The sequence below is a fragment of the Pelodiscus sinensis genome, chromosome 8 (assembly GCF_049634645.1).
Source record: "Pelodiscus sinensis isolate JC-2024 chromosome 8, ASM4963464v1, whole genome shotgun sequence".
Classification (NCBI taxonomy): Eukaryota; Metazoa; Chordata; order Testudines; family Trionychidae; genus Pelodiscus; species Pelodiscus sinensis.
This window is the reverse complement of record NC_134718.1, coordinates 40,458,453-40,472,011: the sequence shown is the minus strand read 5'-3', so window position 1 is coordinate 40,472,011 and position 13,559 is coordinate 40,458,453. Positions and strand designations below refer to the sequence as shown.

At 42.3% G+C, this 13,559-nt stretch overlaps 1 long non-coding RNA gene across 1 annotated transcript in view; it reads left to right on the top strand.

Annotated features, from left to right (window-relative positions):
• Positions 1–12,524, top strand: part of LOC142830410 (uncharacterized) — a 51,061-nt gene extending 38,537 nt beyond the window's left edge. The window contains exons 2-3 of the long non-coding RNA XR_012905628.1: positions 4,797–4,858; positions 12,108–12,524. This is a non-coding gene — a long non-coding RNA (uncharacterized LOC142830410). The remainder of the gene's footprint in view (positions 1–4,796; positions 4,859–12,107) is intronic.
• Positions 12,525–13,559: the final 1,035 nt, after the last annotated feature.

Genomic DNA, 13,559 nt, shown 5'->3' with positions numbered 1-13,559 from the left:
TAAGTGTGCCAAATACACAGGTTGTGTTCATGAACTGCACACCATGGTAGGGAATCACACCATCTTCGGACATGCCCTTTCACTCAGAAAGGCAGTTTCGCCAATAGCAAAGATCCAAAAATGGTGCCCCTATGAAAAAAAGGGCCTTAACATTCTGAAAGGACTGTGGAATCCCATTGCAACACAGAGCACTGATGCAATGAATTCACACAGAAATTTGTCATTGAGTATCCATTTTTAGGGGAGGCCGAGCACCTGCAGATCTTTATGAAGCGGTGGGGCCAGCGGGTGCTCAACATAGGCTTAGGTGTTTTTGAGAGAGAGCTTGGCTCAGCAAGTTAGCTGTGCGTAGGACTCAGAAGATCTGGGTTCTACAGCTAGCTTTGCCACTGGATGACATTCAAAGTACCATCTAAATCTTTTCCATCCATGTGCGGAATATGGCATATGCACATAAAACTTGGCTGTGCTGATCAGCTGGGCAGCATTTGAATCTCTCCTGAGGAGTCACATAAGCTTACAGGGAACACTGGGGAGATGGAGAAAACAGGAACTTGTCCAATGGGGGGAAATGTAGGGCTAATGACCTGCCTTTGCAAAGTGCTCTGAAGCATCAGCAGTATTCTGCTTTAGGGAGTTAATCAGTCCCCCTTTATCTTTGCAGGATAGTATGCCATGTACCCATGCTCTGAGGTTAGAGGTACCTTGACTGCTCTTGGGAATATACTTTGCCCCTGCTCAAAGAGCTACCTTTCACGTGAAAATTTCCCTTCTTGGATTTTGTTTTTAAACCTACTACTGTGTCAAATTTCTCCCTTCATTACTATAATTGCAAGAGTTTTGTTGTTGTGTCTTTCAAATAGCAACAGGTAAGAAGCAGGTGGCATTTTGTTACAGGTGTAAAAAACTCATAGCTGCAGTTTCCCTTTGTAAAGAGATTTTCTTTTTGAAAGTTGTGCAATTAGCAATGTGCTAGTTTTCCATGTATTGGAAATAGTAGCAAAAGCTTACAAATATTGTCTCCACAGTATTGTAAATAACTGGTCACCATTTTCATCAAAAACAATCACTTTTCATAGGTCTGTTATGAATCTATGTAAATACATTTAACCTCTCAGCAAAATAAAAATGAGCAACACGGTAACATTACTTATTACAATAGAGATAATGTGAGTGCCGTTAGTTAATTTTCTTCAAAAACATTAAAAAAGTAAGCACCTTTTCGAATATTGAACATGTCCATGAGTGTTAGTCCAGCAAGCATTTGTGCACATTTTACACCAAGATGAAGTTACAAAAATCTAGTTCACTCAAAATATCAGTCATGATGAAATACAGTTTTGCACTATAAAGCAGATCCATATTTGTACCTTTGTATATCCAAGAAGAAAAAGGAAAGGATTCATACATTGTAGTATGGCCTATCAAAATCACTCACTTAAATCTCATGAATTACCACAAGAACTAAATGTTAGAATTCTGGCCAATTTTGTTGATTAAACTTTATAACATGTGAAAAGCTGAAAGCTATCACAGGGGAGGACGTTCTAACAGGTTGCTTTCCAAACAGATTTCTCAGAAATAGGAGCAATTAATAGTCTCTTACTACAAACAGGAGGAGTACATAAAAATTGTTTACATCTCAGTGTCAACAGAAATTTTAATTAATCATAAACTGTAACATTTATGATTTTTCACATCTAAACCAGACACTTCCAAGTACATGAAGTATTACTAATGCATATATCCACCTTTGAAACTAGCTTTACTCATGGCCAAGGTCACAGACAAAAGAAGTCCACAAAAAGAATATTATCTAGAAAAAAGAAATCAACACATTTAGAGAATATATTTACAAAACAATAAAAAGCAGCTCCCACTCTTATCCATAGCAAACAAATTCAGAAGAAAGAAAGAATTTCTCAACCATGAGAGGGGGAGCAGGAAATCAGTAGCCCAAACAAAATATATAAAGTAATAACCACTAATCCTGTGGCATGTTAGAGACTAATGAATGCATTAGGTCATGATCTTTTGTGGGCAAAACCCACTTTATCAGCTAAGTTGGAGTGGAAATTACAGAACGTGAGGTTTACATAAACAGCAAAAGATATTATTTGTCAGTTACAGTACCAGTATTAATGAAGTTGGGATGGTTGTCTCTCACCAAATGCTGTGAGTGAGACACATCCACCCTGACTTAATTAGCTTCATTAATACTGGTCCTATAATTGACAGGTGACATCTTTTGCTGTTATATAAACACCCCAAAATTCTGTGTACAGCTGGTGTAAAGAGAAGCTAACCAATGTTAACTATAAAACTCAACTGTATACAGATGTATAATATAAAAACTACTTGGTTTGCCTGAGCAGGAAAACTGTCAAATATTAGCAATAGTCTAACCAGATAATGGTAACTAATTTTTTTTACTGCTGTGCCAATATAAAGGATATCTAAGGGTATGTCTAGACTAAATGGCTCCGTCAACAGAGCCATGTAGATTTGTTTACTGGGCAAAGGGAAATGAAGCAGCGATTTAAATAATCGACGCTTCATTTAAATTTAAATGGCTGCCGCTGTTTGTCGGCTCAGCGTGCTAGTCTGGACGCTCCACGGTGGACATCAAAGGCATTTGTCGACCTCCCTGGTAAACCTCATCCCACGAGGCATACCGGGGAGGTCGACAAATGCCTTTGATGTCAACCACGGAGCATCCAGACTAGCGTGCTGAGCCGACAAACAGCTGATCGGCTCAGCGTGACAGCCATTTAAATTTAAATGAAGCGGTGATTATTTACATTGCTGCTTCATTTTCCTATGCCAGCTAGCCTAATCTACATGCTTCTGTCGCCAGAGGCATGTAGTTTAGACCTACCCTAACAGTATAAATCTATTCCTGTGGATCTGCATATAATTTCCCCCCTTCTAAAAATTATTTCCACATTTTTCTTCAACTCTTTCCTTTATTTTGGGCTTTATTTTGAGCTTTATAAAACCAGAAATTTTTGTTTTGAAAATCCTTCTTATTCCCAAAAACTATTTTCATGGCTTGCAACAAGTAATTAATCAAAACCACATCTCTGAGTCAGAACAGGTTCAATTCTTTAATGAAGCAGAATCCACACACAGCTCAAGTTCTTTCTGACTGGCTCCATGATTTAAGCAACAGAGTAATCCATCAAGTCTCCCTTCTTATGCAGACATCACCACACTGCAGTGCACTACATTGTTATCTTGACGAAACATAGCAGAGAGAGGTTCCAAGTGGCTTAGTCTATGGTTTAAATTAATGAAAAGGAAGGATGACCAACCAATCATCTCCATTCTGTCTCTAGCCACTCATTGGCCAGCTGGGAGAAGAGGGGGGGCTACTTCTGCATTCCATCCCCCATGTGTTTTCCTTTCCCGTTCAACAGAGCCTGTCCCAATCTTAGTGTCCCCATCAAATTTCCCACTCATTAAGGCAGGTGTGTGGCATCACATTATCATCTTGATCATTTGATCTGACTGTAGTTTTTTTTAAATCTCTTATTTCTTTAAAAGAGCTATTAAAGATGACCACATTCAGGTGTGGATTTAATTTTCCTTACAGGACAACTTTGACAGATGGCAGAGCATATGCCTTTTATAGCAACAGGAAGGAATGCTTGCCCTAAATTAACTTCTTTAATGCTAATTATAGCATTATGGCAACAGTTTGCAATCCTCTCACATCTCTCTCTCCCACTTTCCTTTTTTAAACTACCTTTCCCTAGATGTATCTCTTGCTTGCTTCCCATTCCCCCCCCCCCCCCCCCACCTCTCAGCTACTTTCTCAGTACAATAGGTTTGAAGGTGAGAGAAGATGAATGTGATGGTGAATTCAAATCCTAACAGAAAGTTCAAAACTTGGTTCACATTTTACCAAGCAACTGCAAAGATACTCTGCTCCCTTAGTCAGAAATAGAAACTCTGTAAATAAAAGTTTCATTCAGTATGATCTCAGTTACTGCTTTGCAGCAAAAGGAATGCACTACTCCATTGTGTTCCAAGTCAGTGTTTAATATAAACTGGAGGAACTTTTTTTTTCACTTGCCCTTATATAGATAGCAATAGAGTGAAATGCATAAGTCCAAACACTGACTCAACTATAGCTTATTCTGGTGGGGGCTTCCTTCCTGCCCGTGTTTTGCTGTTAACACTGGAACAACGAATGCAGTTGCCTTTTATCTCACCATGCAGTCAGCCTGTGAAACTTGTTGCCAGAGGAGATTGTGAAGGTTGAGGCTAAAGCAGCATTCAAAAAACCAACCAAACAAGCCACACCGATGAACTGGATAAGTTCATGGAGGATAGATCCATCAGTGGCTAGTTACAGGATGGGCAGAAATAGTGTCCCTAGCTTCTATTTGCCAGAAGCTGGGAATGGGTGATGGGATCACTCGATTACCTGTTCTGTTCACTCCCTCTGGGGCATCTGGCATTGGCCACAGTTGGAAGACAGGCTACTGATCTAGATGGACCTTTGGTCTGGCCATTCTTATGCCTATATGGCACCTGTGTCAAGTTGAAGCCACTTGGGTGGATGCAGCATTTCCTGCTAGTAAGGGAAGTGACTCCACTGAGTCCTAATACAGCCTGCCTCTCATTAATAGGAGGCACCTTACTCATGGACATTCAGAGAGGGAGGTAGATAAAGTTTGGTATTGGTGTCAGAGACTATTGGAATGAAGGCAATTAAATGGTCTGGAATGTTGATAGAAGGTGGCAAGAGGAGAATATGATCTGCCCCTTTTGTTTTCTTCTTCATTCAGGATCAACTGCAGTGCCCACACCTTCTCTAAACAAGACTTACCACTTGCAAGATGCTGGTTTAGTAAGTACAACTTTTAAAAAAAAATCTTTTGTGGCAGCTCAATTAGTGGACAGTAAACCCTGTTAATTATATTGCACCTTTGGGAGGATCCCCCTTATAAAGTGCTAGGGACATGTGTTTTGGGGGTGCCTGAAGTCATGAGTTTTCTAGACAACTTCCACAAAAATCTTCCAAAGCTTATAGAATAGATGATGAGAGTGACTTGTGTTCCCAGAGAAGCACGATTCTCTGAACTGGGGACTTAGGTGACCTCAGAACACAGCAGTGACAATTGCAAAGATTGATACCTGAGAGCAAACTCTCACACTGTAACTGTGTAATAGTACTTTTTTTTGTAAAAAGAGAGTTCATTAAAACCCAAATCATTTGGGATGCAACACATATACATTTCTACAGTGACTAGCCACTCCGTTTGGAACTTGAGCACAACAGTTGAAAAGAATGTATTTCTTTTTTTCCTGAGGAGAATTTAATCTATTTGTGGTGATGAAATACATCATTAAAACAAACATTTGAATATTTATGCAAATGAACATATACTTTTTTTAAACCAAACACTGTGCTTGTAGCAATCCAGAAACATGGAGGCATTAATATAGACAACAATTTTTATTGCTGTCATATGGAGGGTATTTGTAACTGTCTTATCAGACACGATTTTTCTTTCATCTCTAAATGGCAGTCTGCCAGATTCCTGTATTTCCTGAGCTGTTCTTTTGTATGCTAGATCCAATATCAGTTAGCAGCTTACTCCAGGCATGAATATTTATATTTTTGCAGCAAGCACTGGATCATAAAATGACAAATATAATAGCACAAAATCCAGCATTTAATTAAAGCTGTTGATGACCAGAATCATGTTTTTTCTGGTGAGAAATAAAATAATTTTGATGAGATTTAAATACAGCATTTTTTTCTTTGTTATTTATGGCTTCTGAAATTTAAATGAGCATGCATCCACTTAATCTTGTCTACTTTTCTAAATTTATGGTATTAAATATCTCTACTTAAGGTTCATCTTGATTTTTTCCTGAACAAGATAATCCTATGTCAAATCCTTTTCTTTCATTATTCCATATTACATACTGCTGTGAGGGTGCCCATTCATACATCTTTAAAGATGTGAAATAGTAGATAAGTATTTTGTAATTTCATCTTGAACTTTTACAAATTAATTTACCTCAAGATCATACACATATGAGGGTTCCCCCCATTTTATTGGTTGTTTACATAAACTCATATGCCTGTTTTCTAAGGTGTTTCTTTTCCATCATTGGTCTTGCAGCAGCAAAGGATGATGGGAAAAGCTACTTAAAGTGCAGGTGGATTTCTCTTGGCGGTTTGCTTCTTCGGAAGAGATTTTTTTAAAGGGGATACTAAAAAAAACCCCACTTATAGCATGTGTTGCAATGGAATCAAGTAGGTGACAGCAAAGAAGCAGTATCACAAATGTAAGAAAGACAAAAGGTCTTCTCTCTCCAGCCATTGCTTTTACAATAGATAATTAAACTGCCATGCTCTTGTTCCTCCTTAAATCACCTGTAATGGAATTACATGCCCAAGGCTGGGGGTATGACATTTACGTTAATTTTGGGGTAATAGAAACCTTCTTTTTAAATGCATAAATATTTTAGTTTCCTACCATGATTACTGTATTTAATCAAACTTTTTTCGGGGGGAGGGGAAGATGAAAACCCTCATGCAAATTTCCAAAGCACTCTCAACAATAAATGGGTTTGTCTGGTATGACTTGAAAAATATCCAATTAAGAATAGGTCTGTGTACATTTAAAGGACCATGTAATTATGCAGATTCACTTCTAAAAAAATCTAACCCAGTTTAAAAATGACAAGTACTATAATAAAGTAAAGCAGAATAAAAAGTTCATCTGTATAGCTGGCTATTTCTTCAAAATGTTTGCCAGAAATAAGGAGCCCCAACCATATACCATTAGTAAGCAGCTGGAATTTGTCCAGCTACCCATACAACTTTATATAGTTGGCTTGGCACTCATCTTTCTTTTGTGTCTTTCTACAGCAATTAGCCAGCAAAAGGTAGTTATATGTGTTATAGGGGTATGTTACCCACAGAAATAGCATAGAAAGAGAGAGTAGATTTTGCATCACTAATAACATATTCAATTCTTACTCCTCTCCACCTTCCAGTTTGACCTTTATCAATATGGGTATGTCTACACTACCCCGCTAGTTCGAACTAGGAGGGTAATGTAGGCATACCGCACTTGCAAATGAAGCCCGGGATTTGAATTTCCCGGGCTTCATTTGCATAAGCGGGGAGCCGCCATTTTTAAATCCCTGCTGGTTCGAACCCCGTGTAGCGCGGCTACACGGGGCTCGAACTAGGTAGTTCGGACTAGGATTCCTATTCCGAACTACCGGTACACCTCGTGGCTCCCCGCTTATGCAAATGAAGCCCGGGAAATTCAAATCCCGGGCTTCATTTGCAAGTGCGGTATGCCTACATTACCCTCCTAGTTCGAACTAGGAGGGTAGTGTAGACATACCCTATTAGAGCTTTTCTTTGTCCTTTTGGGAAAGAGATTGTTTTGGCAGGAATTAGACACCAGTCATACTATCTACTGTGAGTTCCTTAGTGTTCTAAGAAATATTTATCATCACAATAATAAAAAAAGCAAAAGCTACAATCATCACACTTTTCAAAGGGCAAACAATGTAAGTTTTGGTGATGTGTATGTTCAGATCATGTACTACTGCCATCTACAGGAATACCAGGGCGCTACTTACATGCATGATATTTGACTTTCTGCTCTTTACATCTGGCAACATGGACTAAGTCTGGCAGAAAATACTCACTGCCACCATTCCGGAGTAATGCCCATAGCCATTTTTAAAGCTTCAAAGGCTATAGCTACTTTTTTCTCTCCAGTGTTTCAGACAGTAATGAGAGTCAGTTCAAAAGACTATTCTGTTCTTCCTAGGTATTTATATAGTCATCACCACAGTATCTAAGTGCTTCACAACTTTCCTGTGAAGTGGAAAGGGATTATCCCTGTATTAGGGGTGGGAACTCAGGCACAGGACAAAGTAGGTGTGGCTAAGCAAAGAACTAAACCCAGATGTCCTGAGTCCTGGTCAATAGCTCTATTCATTAGACCATCTCTCTTAGAATACTTAGCACTAAGGTGGTTCTGCTAATGGAAGCAGAGACTGAGCTCAGAGATAGCCCATTTAGCTCAACAAATGTCTCAAATGCCTATTACTTAAATGGAAGCAGAGTTAGTGCTATGTTGAGCTCTTTTGAAAATTCCACCCATGGTGTTCAAGATTCTTTTCAGAATCTATCAGAGGGGTAGCCGTGTTAGTCTGCATCTGCATAAACAACGAGAAGTCCTGTGGCACCTTATAGACAAACATGCATGCATCTGATGAAGTGGGTCTTTGCCCATGAAAACTTATGCTCCAATAAATCTGTTAGTCCAGCGTTTCCCAAACTATGGGCCGCAGCCTGGTACTGGGCTGCGGGAAAAAAATACCGGGCCTCAGCATGGCTGGTGGCTGCCGGCAGGGCCGGCCTTAGGCCGATTCGGGCCCCGCGCCCCTGAACCCGGAAGTGCCGGCGAGTTACAGAGCTGGGGGCCCTTCTCCACCGATATGTGGAGCTGGGTCTCTCCCCCAGCTCTGCCTGGAGTGGGCCCAGGCCCCTGCACCGGCCCCCTCGCGCGTCCTCCCTTCCCACCCCCAGAGCGTCCCCGCCGTGCACGGCTCCTCCTCACCGCCTGCTGCCGCCCATGTGCGGCATTGCACGTGGGCGGGGAGGACAGCCGGGTGTGACGTGATGTCATGGCCCGGGATTTTAAAGGTCTTTGGAGGCACGAGGCGGGGCCACGCTGGCTCCAGCGGCCTCCAGCCCCGCAATGTGGAAGGCAGAAGGTAGGGAACTGGCTTGGGCAGTGGCGGCGGCAGCGGCGGGCTTGCGCAGAGGGGGAGGAGTGGAAGGAGAAGGGGCTTGGGAGGGGAAGGCACTAAGGACAGGGTGCAGGAGAGAGAGACAAATGCCAGGGGGCCAAGTGCAGACAATGAGGGAAAGGGTAGGAGAGGCGGTGTCAGTGGGAGGGGGGACAGGGTGATGCTGGGAGAGGAGAGGAGAAGAGAGGAGAGGAGAGGGGAAGGGCATTGGGGGCTGGAGGAGGAGGTGCTGGGAGAAGGATTGAAGGAAGGGGTGGGCATGAGAGAGGTGGGGATGGAGCAAGGCATGTGTGAGGGCACAGAGGGGCAGAAGGGGATGGGGCAGAGAGTGCTGAGGGGGTGAGTATTAGGGAAAAAGAGGGCAAAGGGGCCAGGGGCAGTAAGGGAAGGGGGAGGCACCAGGAGGGTGCAGGGCTAAGGGAAGGTGCAGGTGCCAAGGGATTCTGGGGTGAGAAGGAGGGGAGAGCTGGCCACCGGAAGCAGCACTGGATGGGGGAATCAGGGCAGGCTTGGGAGATTGGGGGGCCGGTGGAAGCAGGGCTGACGGGGGGGGTGAGGTTGGGGGCAGGGAGCTGGCCGGGGAAGATGGGGGGGGGGGAGAAGAAGCGGCCGCCGGAAAGAGGGCTGGATGCGGGCAGCGGGGCTGGCCAAGGGAGATTGGGAGGAGAAGCGAGGGGGACTTGGCTGCCCAGGAGGTGGTTGGGGGAAGTGGGGCTGGCCAGAGGCATAGTGGGGAGAGCAGGGGGGAGGAATCATAGAATCATAGAATAATAGGACTGGAAGGGACCTCGAGAGGTCATCGAGTCCAGCCCCCCGCCCTCAAGGCAGGATCAAGCTCCGTCTACACGATCCCTGACAGATGTCTATCTAACCTGTTCTTAAATATCTCCAGAGAGGGAGATTCCACCACCTCCCTTGGCAATTTATTCCAATATTTGACCCCCCTGACAGTTAGGAATTTTTTCCTAATGTCCAATCTAAACCACCCCTGCTGCTCTTTAAGCCCATTACTCCTTGTCCTGTCCTCAGAAACCAAGAGGAACAAATTTTCGCCTTCCTCCTTGTGACACCCTTTTAGATATTTGAAAACCGCTATCATGTCCCCCCTTAATCTTCTTTTTTCCAAACTAAACAAGCCCAGTTCATGAAGCCTGGCTTCATAGGTCATGTTCTCTAAACCTTTAATCATTCTTGTCGCTCTTCTCTGTACCCTTTCCAATTTCTCCACATCTTTCTTGAAATGTGGCGCCCAGAACTGGACACAGTACTCCAGCTGAGACCTAACTAGTGCAGAGTAGAGCGGCAGAATGACTTCACGAGTTTTGCTTACAACACACCTGTTGATACAACCTAGAATCATATTTGCTTTTTTTGCAACAGCATCACACTGTTGACTCATATTCAACTTGTGGTCCACTATGACCCCTAGATCCCTTTCCGCCATGCTCCTTCCTAGACAGTCGCTTCCCATCTTGTATGTATGGAACTGATTGTTCCTTCGTAAGTGAAGCACTTTGCATTTCTCTTTATTAAACCTCATCCTGTTTACCTCTGACCATTTCTCTAACTTGCTAAGGTCATTTTGAATTATGTCCCTATCCTCCAAAGAAGTTGCAACCCCACCCAGTTTGGTATCATCTGCAAACTTAATAAGCGTACTCTCTATCCCAATATCTACATCATTGATGAAGATATTGAACAGTACAGGTCCCAAAACAGACCCTTGCGGAACTCCACTTGTTATCCCTTTCCAGCAGGATTTAGAACCGTTAACAACAACTCTCTGACTACGGTTATCCAGCCAATTATGCACCCGAATGAATCGGCCTGCGGGGAGTGGGACTGACCCGGCCATATGTAGATCTTGGGACGCTGCCCCTGTTCCCCTCTCCCCCCCCGCAAAGCACAAAGCATGAGTTAGTCCGGCCCGGGGATTCTATTGTTCCCTCCTCCCCACACACACACCCCTCGAGTAGTTGCGAACTGTCTGGCTGGTAGACACACTCATGCAGCCTGAGCACATTTATCAGCCAGGCAGTTCCAAACTACAAACTGATACATCTAGTAATAATACAACTAACCTAATGAGAAAATACCAGACATGTTATATGTCTGGTATTTTCTCAGTTTGTTTTTTATGTGTTTATATTTTTGGGCTGCAAAAAGCAGTATTGAAAAAAAAGGGTTCCAGCTAAAGTAAAAGGTTTGGGAAACCCTGGTTTAACCAGCTTTCTGTCTGTCTTATAGTCCATTTATCCAATCCATATTCCTTAACTTGCTGGCAAGAATATTGTGGGTGACCATATCAAAAGGTTTGCTAAAGCTGGCACTGGGGGTTTTGGGAGGACCAGAAACAACTTATTTGAATATTCATCATTTGATTAATGAATATGCAAATATGCGAATGAACATTACCGGTCCTCCAAAAGTCCGTGAATGGATTTACTGGTCCCCGTGTCAAAAAGTTTGGGAACCCCTGTGTTAGTCTATAAGGTGCCACAGGACTTCTTGTTTTGTTCAGAATCCAAGCATTTAAAACATGACAGCTTGAGCATAAAAGTAGGTCATTATCCATTCAGTTCTTTTGGAAATGTTCTTCATGCACTTAAAGTCTCAAAACCTACCAAACACTGCAGTAGCTGATATGGTGTCTAGTCCTAGTTCTAAGGATTAAGTCTCATCTTAATCCAGGAGAATTGAACCTGCACTGTCTGCGCTGTATAAGCTTCTCTGCCAGCTTCAGGATTTATAGTTACCATCTAGTGGTCCTCTGAAATGGAAGAAAACCTTGGAATTTTACCACTGGCCCTTTTAAGTGATGAGCTTGTTAATCAACACTATTTCAGCAGCTTCTAGCTTCACTGTCGGTGTGACTCATAGAAAGTTATGAACTTTAGCTCTGTAGCTAAGGTAGGAGTATAGTTCTAGTTAATTTGAGGAGAGCAGAGATAGCCAAGTTAGGTTATTCTTCTCTAGATAGAAAAGGAGACTGAAAAGGCTTCAACCAAGCTCATTATACTACAGCTACAAAAAAGTGTGAATTTTTTTATTTCTGGAGATGACAAATACTGTGCTCAAATCATGATCACTAGTACATAACCTGAATAATTCGGACTCAAACTGGGGAAATCCACAATGGTACAGGGAAAGAATTCTCAGAGCCCAACATAGTGGAGCCATTTGATACTACTACATCACCATGAAGGTTATAACCACCAAAGCCATTGTGCTTCCCTTCAGCAGACTTGCAAATGTAGTAGTGAATCCAATGTGTCCTACAGCTTGCCTTTCTTTCCCCTCAGGAGGCGATCTTCTGGGAGCATCAGAAAGCTGCACTCCAGAGCTAACCAGAGGTCCAAATGCCTGATTCTAACTCCCAAGATACTTCTGCCTACTCCTGTGCAATGGAACTGAAGAATTTACTATCTCCAGGGTCCCACCCAAGCCCTGAGGGATAGGGAAAGATTTACCCCATGAAGTTGTACAGCACCTATTTTATATAGTGCAACCTACAAACACTGCATTCCTATCCAAAGCCAACCCGCCCCGCCCCCTAAAAATTCTGTACATATTTTAAAATTCTGCGAAATTTTGCATAAGTTGTCAAAATAATGCAATATAATCAATGGCTTCAATTATTTCAGTTTCTTATGTAAAGTTACAATACAATGTATGGAAAATGGGAGTGGAGTGCATGGGATGAAATCCCCCAACTCCCCTGTAATGTAGCTAGGTTTGACTCTTTATTTCTGGTTAAGTGTTAACATACATATATAGCCATATGCTCATTGCTACATCATAGGCAACTGACAAGCAAGTAAGGGCTGAGAAAGCAAACTCACAATTTATATTGGCTACTGTCCATCTCCAGAAAGGTCAGTAGTAAACAGTTCATGGACCACCTTTTGATAGGAAAATATTTCAGTCCAAAAAATTAGACCAGTTCTAATCACTAAAGCACCATACCATCTTTTACACCATTCTGGCAATGTAAAGGCAACTTAACACTTTTACACCTGTTTTATACTTTTGAGGGAATTCAGAAAAACAGACTGTTCCATTCTGCCCTTCCATATAACCCAAATATGCCTGAAAAAATAAATTAAAATTCAAGATGTCTTTAAATTGTATTGGTCTGTCTTTGTGAATGGGCAGGACCAGAAACACCCCCCCCCCCCCTCCACACACACACACAACAACTATGAAATAAACTGTTACATTATGTTGTTTGGCAGTCATTATTGGAATACTGGACAAACAACAAAAACTGATTTACTCTGTATATGGAATTGGCAACTATGCCACTGAAAAAGCCACGCTGTTAGTTCTTTAAAAGAAATAAAAGCAAACATAAGCCAATACCTTCAAAGAATGAATGAGGTGTTGATCCTGGGAATACTTTGAGGAAAATGTTTACATGAAAAGCATACAAACAAGTTGGCTGCGTCTAGATTGGCATGATTTTCTGGAAATGCTTTTAACGGAAAAGTTTTCCGTTAAAAGCATTTTCGGAACAGAGCGTCTAGATTGACACGGATGCGTTTCTGCAAAAGCACTTTTTGCGGAAAAGCGTCCGTGCCAATCTAGATGCACTTTTCCGCAAAAAAGCCCTGATCGCCATTTTCGCGATCGGGGCTTTTTTGCAGAAAACAAATCTCAGCTGTCTACACTGGCCCTTTTGCACAAAAGAGGGAGACCATGCTGCACGGTCCCACGAAGTCATGAGACCTCCTAGTCAACCTCCTCCTGGCCGT